The following is a 13,746-nucleotide window of genomic DNA, read 5'->3' on the forward strand; positions in this document are numbered from 1 at the left end:
GGTCCGTGAGTTCGAGCCCCATGTCAGGCTCTGTGCTGACAGCTCAGAGCCTGGAGCCTGTTTTGGATTCTGTGTCTCCCTCTCTCTCTGACGCTCCCCCGTTCATGCTCTGTCTCAAAAATAAATAAATGTTAAGAGAAAAAAAAATTAAGAGGCTCTCAAATACAGAGAACAAACAGGGTTGCTGGAAGGGTGTTGGGGCCCCCCAACACTTAAGTGCCCAACACTTAAGGAGGGCATTAAGGATGAGCACTGGGTGTCATACGTAAGAGATGAATCATATATGTAAGCGGTTCTAATCCTGAAACCAATACTATACTACATGTTAACTAACTTGAATGTAAATAAATAAATCAGATAATCAGATTTACATAAATCCCTATGTATATGTAACCATACACACACACACACACACACACACACACATATGTATGTATATAAAACAATAATGAAGAAAGTCATAAATAATTTTTATCTTATCAGGTCAATGCACAGGTGTAGTGACAGAGAAGACAGGTGGTAGATACTTGTGCCTGGGGTACCATTACTGTAAATATCACAACAAAAAAGACTTAAGATATAAATTACAGCTACTAATTCAGGAGAAGGATGCATAACAAGCTTTCTAATCTAAATAGTTTAACTTAATCATCCAAAGAGGCATATACATTAAGACAATGAGTCTTGGAGTCCAATACCTTGGGTTAAAATTCAGTTTCCTCAACTGTAAAGCAGGGTTTATAATAGTGTCTCCCTAACAGAGTTCTTTTTAAAAGTAATAGTTAATATTGAGCACTTATCGTGGTTCCTTCCAAATGGTTCCCTGTATAAACAGAAATTATTATTTTGAAAAATTCTCATAATATTTAGTCATCCCGTTTTCTCAAATATGAGGCCTTGTTCTTGTTTTGTTTTTCTTTTTTTTTTTAACTGGGTTTGTGCCTTTACAGTTTACAAATCCCAGTTCAGAACTTGGAGAAACTAGTAAATTCCAGACCTTGCACTAAGCATTCCAACCCCATTTTCTCCCTTCACCCCTCACCCCCTCACCTTGCAGTTTCTAAGTTCCTGTCTTCGGATGCTTTGGCACTGCAGATCTTTAAGGATGAAGAAAAATACATTTTGTGCAGTTGTTTCTAAAAACTCAGCCCCACATAATCTGTGTCTGCCTTTAAATTTCCCATTTCTCAGACATGTCTGGATCCTTAGCTCCATTTCCACAGCGGCACAGATGGCTTTCGGCCCTTGCTCAGAATCTGAAATATTTGAACCGGTGGTTAGAGCTAGAGACAAGTATTCCCATGTGACTTCCCCCTGGACACTGGACACTGTAGTGCTGATCATCGAAGGGGCACTGCAGTCAGGTGGCTACTGAAACCCGTCCCTATTGCCCTGGCGCACAATTCTGGAAACCTAACATCTCCAGCTAGCCATAAAGGACACGTATAGGTCTAGCAATTTCCTCAGCCCACTCTGACATCTCCAACAGGCTGCCACCAGCGAGGGCCAACTCCTGCTCCCAGTGTAACAGACATTCATCATTCAGCCATCGCTCAATCTGAGGCTACAAAGGACAGGTCAATATGCCTTAGAACTTGACAATAAACTCACCGCTCTGAGAAATTTACTTAGTCAAAGAGATACATAGAAAAAAATATTATCCTCATTCTGCTGGTGTAAATCTGAGGTGGGAAAGGTCTTGGCTCATTCAGATTCTTTATTTGTGTCTAAAATGTCTAGAACTCAAAATTCTTCTAGGTCTCTGCTGGCCTAGCCTAAATAACTTCTGGTGGATCTCTATCAACTTGATTCTGAACCTGTTTTTAATAGCATGAAGAAGACTGTTTGGGGTAGGGGGCATTTTTTAGGGGAGAATTTGTGTGAAAAGTTAGAATAAAGCCTACATACTCAAACCATACCCAATTGGTCACTGGCACACCACATTCTCATTAACCCATCTCTATGCCAGCTTTTTTTATTGTCCAGCCTCTGTGTTTTAAGAATCTTCAGAGGGAGTCGCATTTTCAGTGATTTGCTTTTCTCTCCAGAGCTTTCCACAAATTGAACTGTGTTTCCTGTTTCCTTTGCTGTTTTCAAGCTTCTCCAGGAGTTTTTATAATAAGAACCAGAAAGATTCTCTGTTCTAAGGAAACTACCCCAGAGAAACATTTTCTAGGAAGAGTGGCACAGATGTTTCTAATGCTCTCAATTTTAGTTCCTTTAACAGGAAATATGTTCAAACCTGTATTTTAAACATTAAGCCACCACTCTCTTCACTTTGCGATTATTTTTTATTTTTCCAGAGTGGGAAAGAGATCACATTCTATGACCTCCCAACATTAGAAATTCTCCTTCCCTGTCTCTGCAGTCCTGTAGTTTAGCATAAAGAGAAATAACCTTAGTTAAAGTGAAAATCATTAGAGATTTTCATGGCTCAAGATTTTACTTTGCTGTCATCCATTTTATCACATAGACATTTTACTCAATTGCTTAAAATAAATGACAAAGCCAAATGTGAAAGCCTGAATAAAAATTAGTTTACCCAAAATGGTTTAAAAAGACATCCTGGGGGCGCCTGGATGGCGCAGTCGGTTCAGCGTCCGACTTCAGCTCAGGTCACGATCTCGCGGTCCGTGAGTTGGAGCCCCGCGTCGGGCTCTGGGCTGATGGCTCGGAGCCTGGAGCTTGTTTCCGATTCTGTGTCTCCCTCTCTCTCTGCCCCTCCCCCGTTCATGCTCTGTCTCTCTCTCTCCCCAAAATAAATAAACGTTGAAAAAAAAATTAAAAAAAAAAAGACATCCTGAATGGGCCCACTATTTGGTCATATATAAACATGTATGCACAAGTTTTCTATCTCTTGGAAATATTTTAGCAAGAGGAAGAATTGACCCCTCCTGGGTGCCAACCCCTTCATGTTGAATTTTCTCCAACACTTGCAAATCACAGAGCATTCTGCCCTACTCTAAAGCCTTAATGTGTTCTCATTCCAACAAGAATTCACCAAGTACTTACTTTGTACAGAGAAGACAATTTGTGTCTTTAATAATTCCTGTTAAAGAAATGCAATGCTTTGAAGAAAAGTTGCATGTCGTGTAGTAACTGAACACATTTCCAGTTACACCCCATTTCTCCTGGATCTTTATAGAAGTGATGCGATGAAGAAACAAATCCCCAAATATATTTGACTTCTGTGTACCTCTTTTACTGTGACTTGTGCATTTCCTTTGTTAATTAAGGGACTTTGTCAAATTTAACCAATGAGGGATCAGAGATGAACTAACAGGAAACAGAACAATCTAGATAACTGGTAGCTTTGGACTCAAGACTCAGAAGAAGAGAGATGTATGACAGCAGGCAAGCAAATAAGCAAACAAAGCCAGGGAAGGTAGGAAGGAGAGGGGAGAAATTAAGAATGATAGTGAGACAAACAGGGAATTATATGAATTAAAATTTAGAGTAGCAGAAAGAGTTCTGGAAAAGGTAAGATGGCAGAACTCAAGGAAAAAGTTCCCACTATCAGGGAGTCAAGAGTTGCCTGGAATTTGCTCAGTAGTTGAACTTTTAAATGAATGACTAGAGGAGAAATTGCTGGTGACTCATGGCAGAGGAGCCAGTCAAGGGACAGGGTTGGGTTGTGGGACTAAGGTAAGAAGCCAATGAGAAGCATTGAATGCCAGCCCAAATGACCTTGCAGTGGCCACAGCATTTCATCCTAGCCAGTGTTGGTTTATGGGACTACACTGCAGAGCTTTATACATAGAATGACCATACACCCCAGGATGCTTGAAGCAGTCCTAGGTTATGCCTGTTGTCCCGTCTGGTTTAAAGTTCCAGCGCTCTCAGGGGCGCCTGGGTGGCTCAGTCAGTTAAGTGTCCGACTCCAGTTCAGGTTATGATATCGTGGTCCATGAGTTCAAGCCCTGTGTCGGGCCCTGTGCTGACAGCTCAGAGCCTGGAGCCTGCTTGGGATTCTGTGTCTCCCTCTCTCTCTGTCCCTACCCTGCTCGTGCTCTGTCTCTCTCTGTCTCAAAAATAAATAAACATTAAAAAACAAATTTTAAATAAATAAAAAATAAAATAAAATTCCTGCACTCTCAAAAGTTTACCGATTTGGGTGAGCCTATTTCTTTTTTTTTTTTTTTAATTTTTTTTTCAACGTTTATTTATTTTTGGGACAGAGAGAGACAGAGCATGAATGGGGGAGGGGCAGAGAGAGAGGGAGACACAGAATCGGAAACAGGCTCCAGGCTCTGAGCCATCAGCCCAGAGCCTGACGCGGGGCTCGAACTCACGGACTGCGAGATCGTGACCTGGTTGAAGTCGGACGCTTAACCGACTGCGCCACCCAGGCGCCCCAGGGTGAGCCTATTTCTATCAACCCACTGCAACACTACCCTTAACTTTACAATTGTGTGGAATAAGTTGTAATTGAAAGAAAAATCACTCCGTAAGTATTAGCCTCCAGTTATGTGTTAGGCAGTAAGCTTGAAAATGGCACCGAGCTTGAAAATGAGATAAAATGATATGTTACTTGCTTCTAGTGAGCTTCCAGTCTAGGGTGGAAATAGTGACATGATTACTGAACCTCTTGTGTAGATGTTATACATTCTGGGTAGGCTCCTGACAGGCTTGTCCTTTGAGCTGTAGAGGAAGACCATATGCCTGTAATGGGGTGTACAAGGAGACAATGGAAGGGGGAAAGGATGGATACTGATTCTTTCCCAATATCAATCAGCTGGTGGCAACTTGGTAGATTTTCAGACAGAAACAGAAGTTGGAAGATTGATCACAGGGTTAGAAAATTTTGCCTTTCTTCTTTTGGCTCTGAACTTCAAGAATTAAGACAGTCCTGAAGGGGCAGACGACCTCTGCCAAGTGGGGGTAGGCTATGGGGAGCCAGAAGCAGAAGATGACTAACCTATATCTAATAAGGGGAATGCTAGAACACTCCCCTCCTCTCTCTAGTTAGAGTCTTTCTCTAGCTAGATCGTAACAATCTCCCAATCTAGAGTCTTTCTCTAGCTAGATGGTAACAACCTCTTGATCTAGAGTCTTTGTCTAACTAGATCGTAACAATCTCTCAATCTGGAGTCTTTCTCTAGCTAGATCATAACAACCTCTCGATCTAGAGTCTTTTTCTAGCTAGATCGTAACAATCTCTCCATCTAGAGTCTTTCTCTCGCTAGATCGTAACAACCTCTTGATCTAGAGTCTTTGTCTAACTAGATCGTAACAATCTCTCAATCTGGAGTCTTTCTCTAACTAGATCGTAACAATCTCCCGATCTAGAGTCTTTCTCTAGCTAGATCGTAACAACCTCTCGATCTAGAGTCTTTGTCTAACTAGATCGTAACAATCTCTCCATCTGGAGTCTTTCTCTAGCTAGATCGTAACAACCTCTTGATCTAGAGTCTTTGTCTAACTAGATCGTAACAATCTCTCCATCTGGAGTCTTTCTCTAGCTAGATCGTAACAACCTCTCGATCTAGAGTCTTTGTCTAACTAGATCGTAACAATCTCTCAATCTGGAGTCTTTGTCTAGCTAGATCGTAACAATCTCTAGATCTAGAGTCTTTCTCTAACTAGGTTGTGACTAGATCTCTAACAGTCGTAAAGGCCAGGGGTTTTATTTTCTTAGGGGGAATTACCAGTTCCCTTACATAAATATGCAAGCAAACCAGTCACATGCAACAGGAGAGTGGCAAGAAGGGCAGTCAGTGTTGAGCTAGTGCCAGCATAGTGGAAAAATTCTTCCGGGCTGGTGAGGGAAGACTTCTCATGAGAGATAACGCTTGACCTCGGGCTCAAAGATAAGTGGATTTTCAACAGACTCATTGAGGAGTGGGGTTGGAATTGCAGAGAGGTGAGTGCTAACAGGAAGGACTAGTCTGTGAAAAAGCACTGGACCCTGGGAGCATGTTAATTCATTAATTCATTGAATATTTATTGAGCACCTGCTCTGCCATTTCTAGGTGCTGGGGCAGGAGAAGAGTCTGCATTTCTAACAAGTCTCAGGTGATGCTGATGCTGCTGGATTATGGACGGTACCCCCAAGAAGCAGAGCTCCAAATCATGGAGCTACATGACCTAGCCAGAGGTGAAGCTGGCTCAGAAACTGATAAAAGCTTTGAAAGTCAGTATTTTTCCTGTTAAAGGTTGCCATCAGTTAAATTTCTTTGAAACTTCATCTTACCAACGTAAACCATATGCTCTACGCACACTTTTAAAAAATGGCATCCTTTTAAAATAATCTCATGCAGGTTAGTACTTTAGTTTTAAATTGTATGATTGAGACTGAATTCTCTAAAGAGTGAGTTCAGTCTTTTAACAACCTACACCCAAGATTCAAGGAAAATGCCACCCATCCTATCTGTTAAGTCAGTAACAGATCCCTGATCATAAACCTTTGGGTTTCACTTACCACAGGTAATGATCAATGTGTAGAGTGCGTTTATTTCTTGCAAGGAGGTGACCGTGATGTATTCCGAGTGAAACTTAGCCTCAGGCTCTTAATTTAGTCTGGTTGACTGAGAGATTTGCTATGTCTATAAAACCCTCAGGGAAAGCAACAGAAACCTTACTGACATTTTCACACCAGTATGTTGTGACTTTCTATTGTTCCTTAATCATTAAGCACATCTCAGAACCAGCAGCACAGAGCCAAGATAAGCATCCAAGAAAGCAACAGGCTGGGTGGTGTGGTAGAAAGGCCACTGGAATAGAAGTCAGACAGACCGGAGTCCTAGACCTGATTCGTGCCCTTGGTAACTGTGGCCATGCCTTTCATCAAATGACTAAGATCTAATAGTTTTGTCCTCAATCAGATACTGGTATTTGTTCTGTTTATCCCCCCACTGAGTTTCAAATGTAATATTGTATATTAAAGTTTCCTATAAATTTGTGACCTTAGTCTTTAAAACCACTGGTCTTGACTCATGTTTCCTTATTGTTCTCATATTTGACTAAAACAAACTTTACTAGTGCTACCACTGCCTTTATTTAGTTAATTGCTTCCTTTGTTTATCTCTCTCTGTAATCGAGGATTTCCCAATTCACCCAATGCAAATTCAACCAATGCTAATCCATTCAACCCATACCACACACAATAGTTTTCACAGCACACTAATTTCATCTCTTCTCTTCCTTGATTAAAATCTTTAATCGCTTCCCATTTTCAAAGACCATGATCTCCAAATGGGGTGATATAAGACACCATGTTGTAATACCGGAAGAAAATACTGGACCGTAACACGTGTATTCATTTTTTTATGTAAAACATAAAAAGAAATTAATTCTTGATTTATCTCCATGGTATAAGACACACCAGGAGGTTAGTACCATCTCTGAATACTCCCCTAATAACTGTCTCTGTCTTTATTTATATAACATCAGGACCATGAAGACCATGTCTCTAAGAAAGAGCGCTCATGAAGCCTTCATGAAGAACGATGAAAGTGGCGCCATCATGGAAGACTTTCCAGGGAAATTGTTAAAGGGTACCACTGATTATTCCCAGGGCAGACTGCCTGACAGACTTCTGGAAAAATGCTCTAAGTGCCTGAAAAAGGGGCCAGTGTCTTACCACATCACTCTTTTATCTAAGAAATTTTAGAAGCTCTCTATTATCTCAAGGATAAAGTTGTAATCACTTAGTCTGCATTCAAGATTCTGCTTAATGTAGCCAAACACTACCATTGCTGTCCTGTCTCTAAAATATTGGTATACCTATTCCACCCAAAGCAATCTTTCATTATCAAAGGTTACTCACCCCATTGTGACTACCTGCTCTTCTTTTCACTCTTAATTTTATTTTTTCTTTCAGTTTTATTGAGATATAATTGACATACAGCCCTGCATGAGTTTCAGGTGCACAGCATGACTTGATTCACATGCCTTGAAAATTGATTGTCACAAGTTAATATTCATCATCTCCTATAGATACCAAAAGAGGAAGAAACAAAAGGAAAAGCGTATTTTTTCTTGTGATGAGAACTTTTAGGATTTATGCTCTTAGCAACTTTTTTTTTAAATTTTTTTTTCAACGTTTCTTATTTATTTTTGGGACAGAGAGAGACAGAGCATGAATGGGGGAGGGGCAGAGAGAGAGGGAGACACAGAATCGGAAACAGGCTCCAGGCTCTGAGCCATCAGCCCAGAGCCCGACGCGGGGCTCGAACTCACAGACCGCGAGATCGTGACCTGGCTGAAGTCGGACGCTTAACCGACTGCGCCACCCAGGCGCCCCGCTCTTAGCAACTTTTAAACATACCATACATCAGAATTAACTATAGGTATCATGTTGTATATGACACCCCCAGTACTTACTTATCTTATGACTAGGAGTTTGTACCTTTTGACCTTCTTCATCCAATTCTCTCACTCCCTACCAATCTGATCTCTTTTTCTATGAGGTTTTTTTTTAATTCCACATAGGAGATCTTATAGTACTTGTCTTTTCCTGTCAAACTTATTTTGCTTAGTGTGATGCCCTTAAGATCCATACTGGAAGGATCCATTGTCATAATGGAAGGATTCCCTTTCTTTTTGTGGCTGCATACTATTCCATTATGTGTGTGTGTGTGAGTATGTGTGTACAACATATTTTCTTCTATTTATCTGTTGATGGACACTTAAACTGTTTCCGTATCATAGCTATTGTGAATAATGCTGCAACAAATATGGAGGTACAGATATCTCTCTGACATAGTGATTTTGTTTCCTTCGTATGTATATATCCAGAATTGGAATTGCTAGATTGTATGGTGGTTCTATTTTTCCTTTTTTGAGGAACCTCCACACTGTTTCCCCATTTTTCTCTTTGATTTTAACATTTTACCCCTCATTTGAGGTCTACCTTAAGCCCTCCCTCCGTGAAGCCTATCCTAATCTTTTGATCCACTATACTGGCTCTTTTGTCTGAACTTTTCTGTAATATGGCTGCGTAACTCCAAATGAAAATGGTCATATAATTTATCACCCACACTGGGACACTTGAGAGTAAAATGAAGCAGCTTTAATAACAGGCTATCAGATATAAACAGGTATAAACTAGGACATCAAGTATAAACTAGGACTGTTGTGTGCAAAACAGTGCCCCCTGGTCACAATAATGCTCATTACTCTCCCAGTGATGGGAGAGCACAGAAAAAAATCCTCCAGCCACCTGAATGCCAAATTTTGCTCTGAAGTTAGCAAAAGGCTATAATATATGAAAAACTGGTAAGTGGAATTTTAAATAATTTTTTAATTTTATTTTATGTTTTACTTGGGGCTGGCTTGCTTGTATTTTCAGGGAAGTATAGGACAGTCACACTGTAACCAACCATGATCCTTCATCTCAAGCCGATAGACACAGGCACATGATGCAGCAATTCGTGCCTTGGTACCCTCTGGGTCTTTGACCTTCAGATTAGTCAGTTGTGCCCGGTGTAGACCATCCACACACTCTTTTCGCTGTCAGTTCTCAGAAGATTATTTCCAAGCCTGAAACAAAGGAAATCTGACCTATTCTTCATGATGTCCCTTGATTGTTATTTTATGCTGAATCAAATAAAGCACGGCCTCTTTAAGGAACTGCCATATCTTACTGGGCACCATTGTTTCCTTTAAGGCCCTACTCTCTTTAGTGGGTACTGACAGGGCTTCCATTGGGCACCACTGGTTCCAGTATCTCTTGCCAAGCACCAACACTTTCCAGAGGGCACAGCTCCAAGATACCAAAGCTGTTCTGATGTGAATGCACACAGAACTTTCTGCCCCACCCCCCCACTTTTTTTTACTATATCCTGTTAGTGCAAAAGCTTCTTCAGGTATATTGAGAGGTTTTTTCTTCCCTCTAGCAAGGCATTCACCTCCACCCCCCTCTGGACTCTGTTATGAGTTCATTACAGATATGGGCAGGTGCAGAACTGGGAGGAAGTTGTCGTAGTGAGAAAACAAACCTTCTTCCCATCACCTAAGGATCTGCTACAGAACCAAGCTCTTTCTTGAAAATGGAGTAGTCCTGTCCCAGGTAGGATTGTCAGAAAAAATACAAATATTTTACTGGACATATGCATACTAAAAAAGAATTTGTTGCTTATCTGATACCCAAATTTAACTGTATGTCCTGTGTTTGTTATACCTGCTAATTCTAATAAACCTACACCCAGGGGACTCCTCAGTCCTTCATAGTTGTCTGTTGGTGAATCCAGTTAAGACTCAAGCCAAAAGTCCACCTATGTTTGTTTATACCAATGCAAATGTTTGTCTAGTTTCCTTCATGGTAGATCAACTGACATAAAGGTCAAGAATACGAAGAATGACATAGAAGAATCACATTGGAAGTACAAATATGCCCTGTGTTGGGAAGGAAATCACCTTTATGCTAAAAAGGAACTGACCACTTACTGTCTTAAGTGACCGTGGCCAGTCCTCATTCACGAGGTAGCAATATGCCTGAGCTTGTAAAAAAAGCCAGAGCGTGGGCAAGTATGTTAGAGAGGCTGTAAAAAAAAAAGCCTGTAAAAAAAAGCCTGAGCTTGGGCAAGTATGTTAGAGAGGTAAGAGGGAAAGCAGGGGAGTATGATATCTTGGAAATGGACAGATGAGTGGAGGGAGAGATTACCAGTGTCAAGTGCTATAGGTTGGCCAAGTAAGATGAGTGCCGTTGAATTTAGCAATGTGAAGGTCATTGGTGATATTAATAGGAGCAGTTTTGGTGGAGTGATTGTGATGAAAGGGAAGCATAAATGGAGTATGTTCAAAGGAAATCAAGAGGAGGGCAACTAGGGACAGAAATCATGTATGACTAGTTTGAGGAGAAGAGAAATAAGGTGATGGCTGGAAGGAGAGGTGGGATTTGGGGAAGAGTTGCCTAAGCTGGGGAAAAATAAAACACCAGATGACTTGATGGAAGAGAAGGAAAGAAAGAAGGGAAATGCGGGAGCAATGGCCCTGGTTGACAAGAGATTATATTCAAAGCCATGTGGAAGGGTTGGCCTTCGAACACAGAGAGTCATCCATGGTAACAAGAGGAAATGCAAAGTATATGGTACGGGGAAGAACTTTGTAGAACTTTGTAGAAATCTTCATTCGGGGGTGCCTGGGTGGCTCAGTCGGTTGGGCGTCCGACTTTGGCTCAGGTCATGACCTTGTGGCCCGTGAGTTCGAGCCCAGCATCGGGCTCTGTGCTGACAGCTCAGAGCCTGGAACCTGTTTCGGATTCTGTGTCTCCCTCTCTCTCTGACTCTCCCCTGCTCATGCTCTGTCTCTCTCTATCTCAAAAATAAATAAATGTTAAAAAAAAATAAAAAAAAAAAGAAACCTTCATTCGATGGTTCCTATTTTTTCAGTGAAAATAGCAATGTTATCCGTTAAGACTGAGGGCAGGGAAGAAGATACTAGAAGTCTGAGGAGAGAGGGAATGGTGTGAGCAGTGATCTAGACAGCAGGGGAATGACTAGAACTTGGGAAATGTACTCTGATTAGCAGGTGACAGTGTAGGGACCACTTGAAGTTCATACTTATGAATCTAAAGGAAGACCAGTGAGTAAGGTTTTGTGGCTTTTCTCCACCCATGACCAGCCACAGGGGTGGAGACAGAGTAATAGCCAGAGAATGAGATTTACATAGCTTTGGGATTTAGCCAAGAGAAACCAATGGCACAGAGTTCAGCGACTCATCTGTAAAGTAACAATGGCAAGTTGTTATACTTGTTGTATACTATATACAAGTTATACTTGGAATAGGTCTCCTCTCCAGACCTCTCCAGACCTCTTGGAGGTCTCCGCTCCAAGAAACAGCCCTGGAACTGTGAACTGCCCAGCAGACCCTTGATAGTAACACTTAGCAGAATCCTTGCACGGTGTGCATTGCCTGAGATAAAAGATCAGTGTGAACACACACGTACGGTGCCTCCAACTGTGCTAAGAAGGTGATCTGGTCGAGATATAGTCCTTCATAAGAAACGCTTCTAGTCTTTCCCACTCATTGGCATTTCATATCTTTTTTGCATCTTGCCGACTTGGATCAAGATGAAAAATGTAGGTTGGTTTCATCTGGGGGGATTTTTCCATGCACATTTCAATGCTTCGGGCTTTCCTATATTAGAGCATTGCTGTTTCCTCAGTTTTGATTGCTGATGAGGATAGAAATAACGTATGGTCTCTGGCGGCTCTGAAAAGTTCTGCACATTGACTAACCCATCAACTACCTTTGCCAAACTTCCACTCTGTCAAGTCCCTGTCTGATATGAGTGTAAGTCACATACTTTGTATGACTTTGCATTGGGTAGGTACTAAGCACTAAAAACCTTTATATCTAGCTGGTGAATGAGAGAAAACATTTTTCTAGGACTCTAGAAAAAAGCTAGAGTCTGGGTGGTTAGGGCAGGCTTCACAGAGGTAGGTCTTGAGGTGTAGAAGCAGCTAGATTGAAAAAGAAAGGGAAGCCACTTTCTAGAAGGTACTGCTATAAAGAAGATTTGTTAAAGAAAGGCTAAAGGTAGTGTTCTTGAAAACGGTTGCGCCAAATCCTAAAATCTTAAGACACTTTACCTTTGTCTTTGAGACGATGGAAAACAACTTAAGGTTTTAGCAAAGTGTTGGGAAACACTGACTCTCTATTGCTCTCTTGATATAAATTAATTTTTAAAAATCCTGATGCTAGAGCATTCTTACAGAATGCTGTTAGGGCAGACTGTAGTTTGAAGAGGGGTTGGAAAGTTAAAAACAGTCTTGTAAAATAAATTGTGTGATGGTGCCACAATTTATAGTCTCAATCCATATTTTTAAAGCATTTGTATCCTCAGTATTAAAAACAATTCCACAACAGATGTTCTTGTGTATAAACCTTTGTGCACACTCCTAATGATGTTGGCCAGATTATCAGGTCTAACTGTATAAATATTTTTTTAAGATTTCTGATCCATATTGAAAAATTACCATCCAGAAAATTTGCACCAATTACCTGCCCAACATTTGTGCGTGAAATGTTTTATTTTCTTCCCCCAGAAAGACAGCTTAGTATTTTTACATATTTTGCCTCTTTCTGGGGGAAAAAAGGGATATTTCCTTCTTTCAGAGCTTATTGCTTTGAGAGTGAGATGAAGCTTTTCACATATGTATATGATAATTTGGATTTTTAAAAACTTTTTTTTTTGTTGCGAATTGCATTTTCCACCATTTTTTCTTTTCTTACTTTCAAAGTGAATTTATTTTGAGAGAGTGAGAGAGAGCATGAGTGGGGAAAGGGAAGAGGGAGAGGGAGAAAGAGAATCCCAAGCAGGCTCCACACTCAACAGCACACAAAACCCCACGCAGGGTTTGATCCCACAAACCATGAGATCATGACTGAGCCTAAACCAAGAGTTGGACACTTAACCAACTGAGCCACCCGGGCACCCCCACAGTTTATTTTTCTATTGGGAATATTCATTGTTTTCCAATTGTATATATTTATGTTCATACGTATTTACAAATCTATATATGTCACAAATACTTCAGTTCTTTTTCTATTTGCTGCTTACCTTTTAACTTGGTCTATAGAAATTCTTGATATAAATTAATTTTTAAAAATCAGTATTTTAAAAACTTCTCCGGGCACCTGGGTGGCTCAGTTAAATGTCCAACTTTGGCTCAGGTCATGATCTCACGGTTGGTGAGTTCCCTGTTGGGCTCTGGGCTGACAGCTCAGAGCCCAAAGCCTGCTTCGGAGTCTGTGTCTCCCTCTCTCTCTGCCCCTTCCCTGCTCTCACTCTCAATCTCT

The sequence above is a fragment of the Herpailurus yagouaroundi genome, unplaced genomic scaffold (assembly GCF_014898765.1).
Source record: "Herpailurus yagouaroundi ecotype Mexico unplaced genomic scaffold, PumYag 205, whole genome shotgun sequence".
NCBI lineage: Eukaryota > Metazoa > Chordata > Mammalia > Carnivora > Felidae > Herpailurus > Herpailurus yagouaroundi.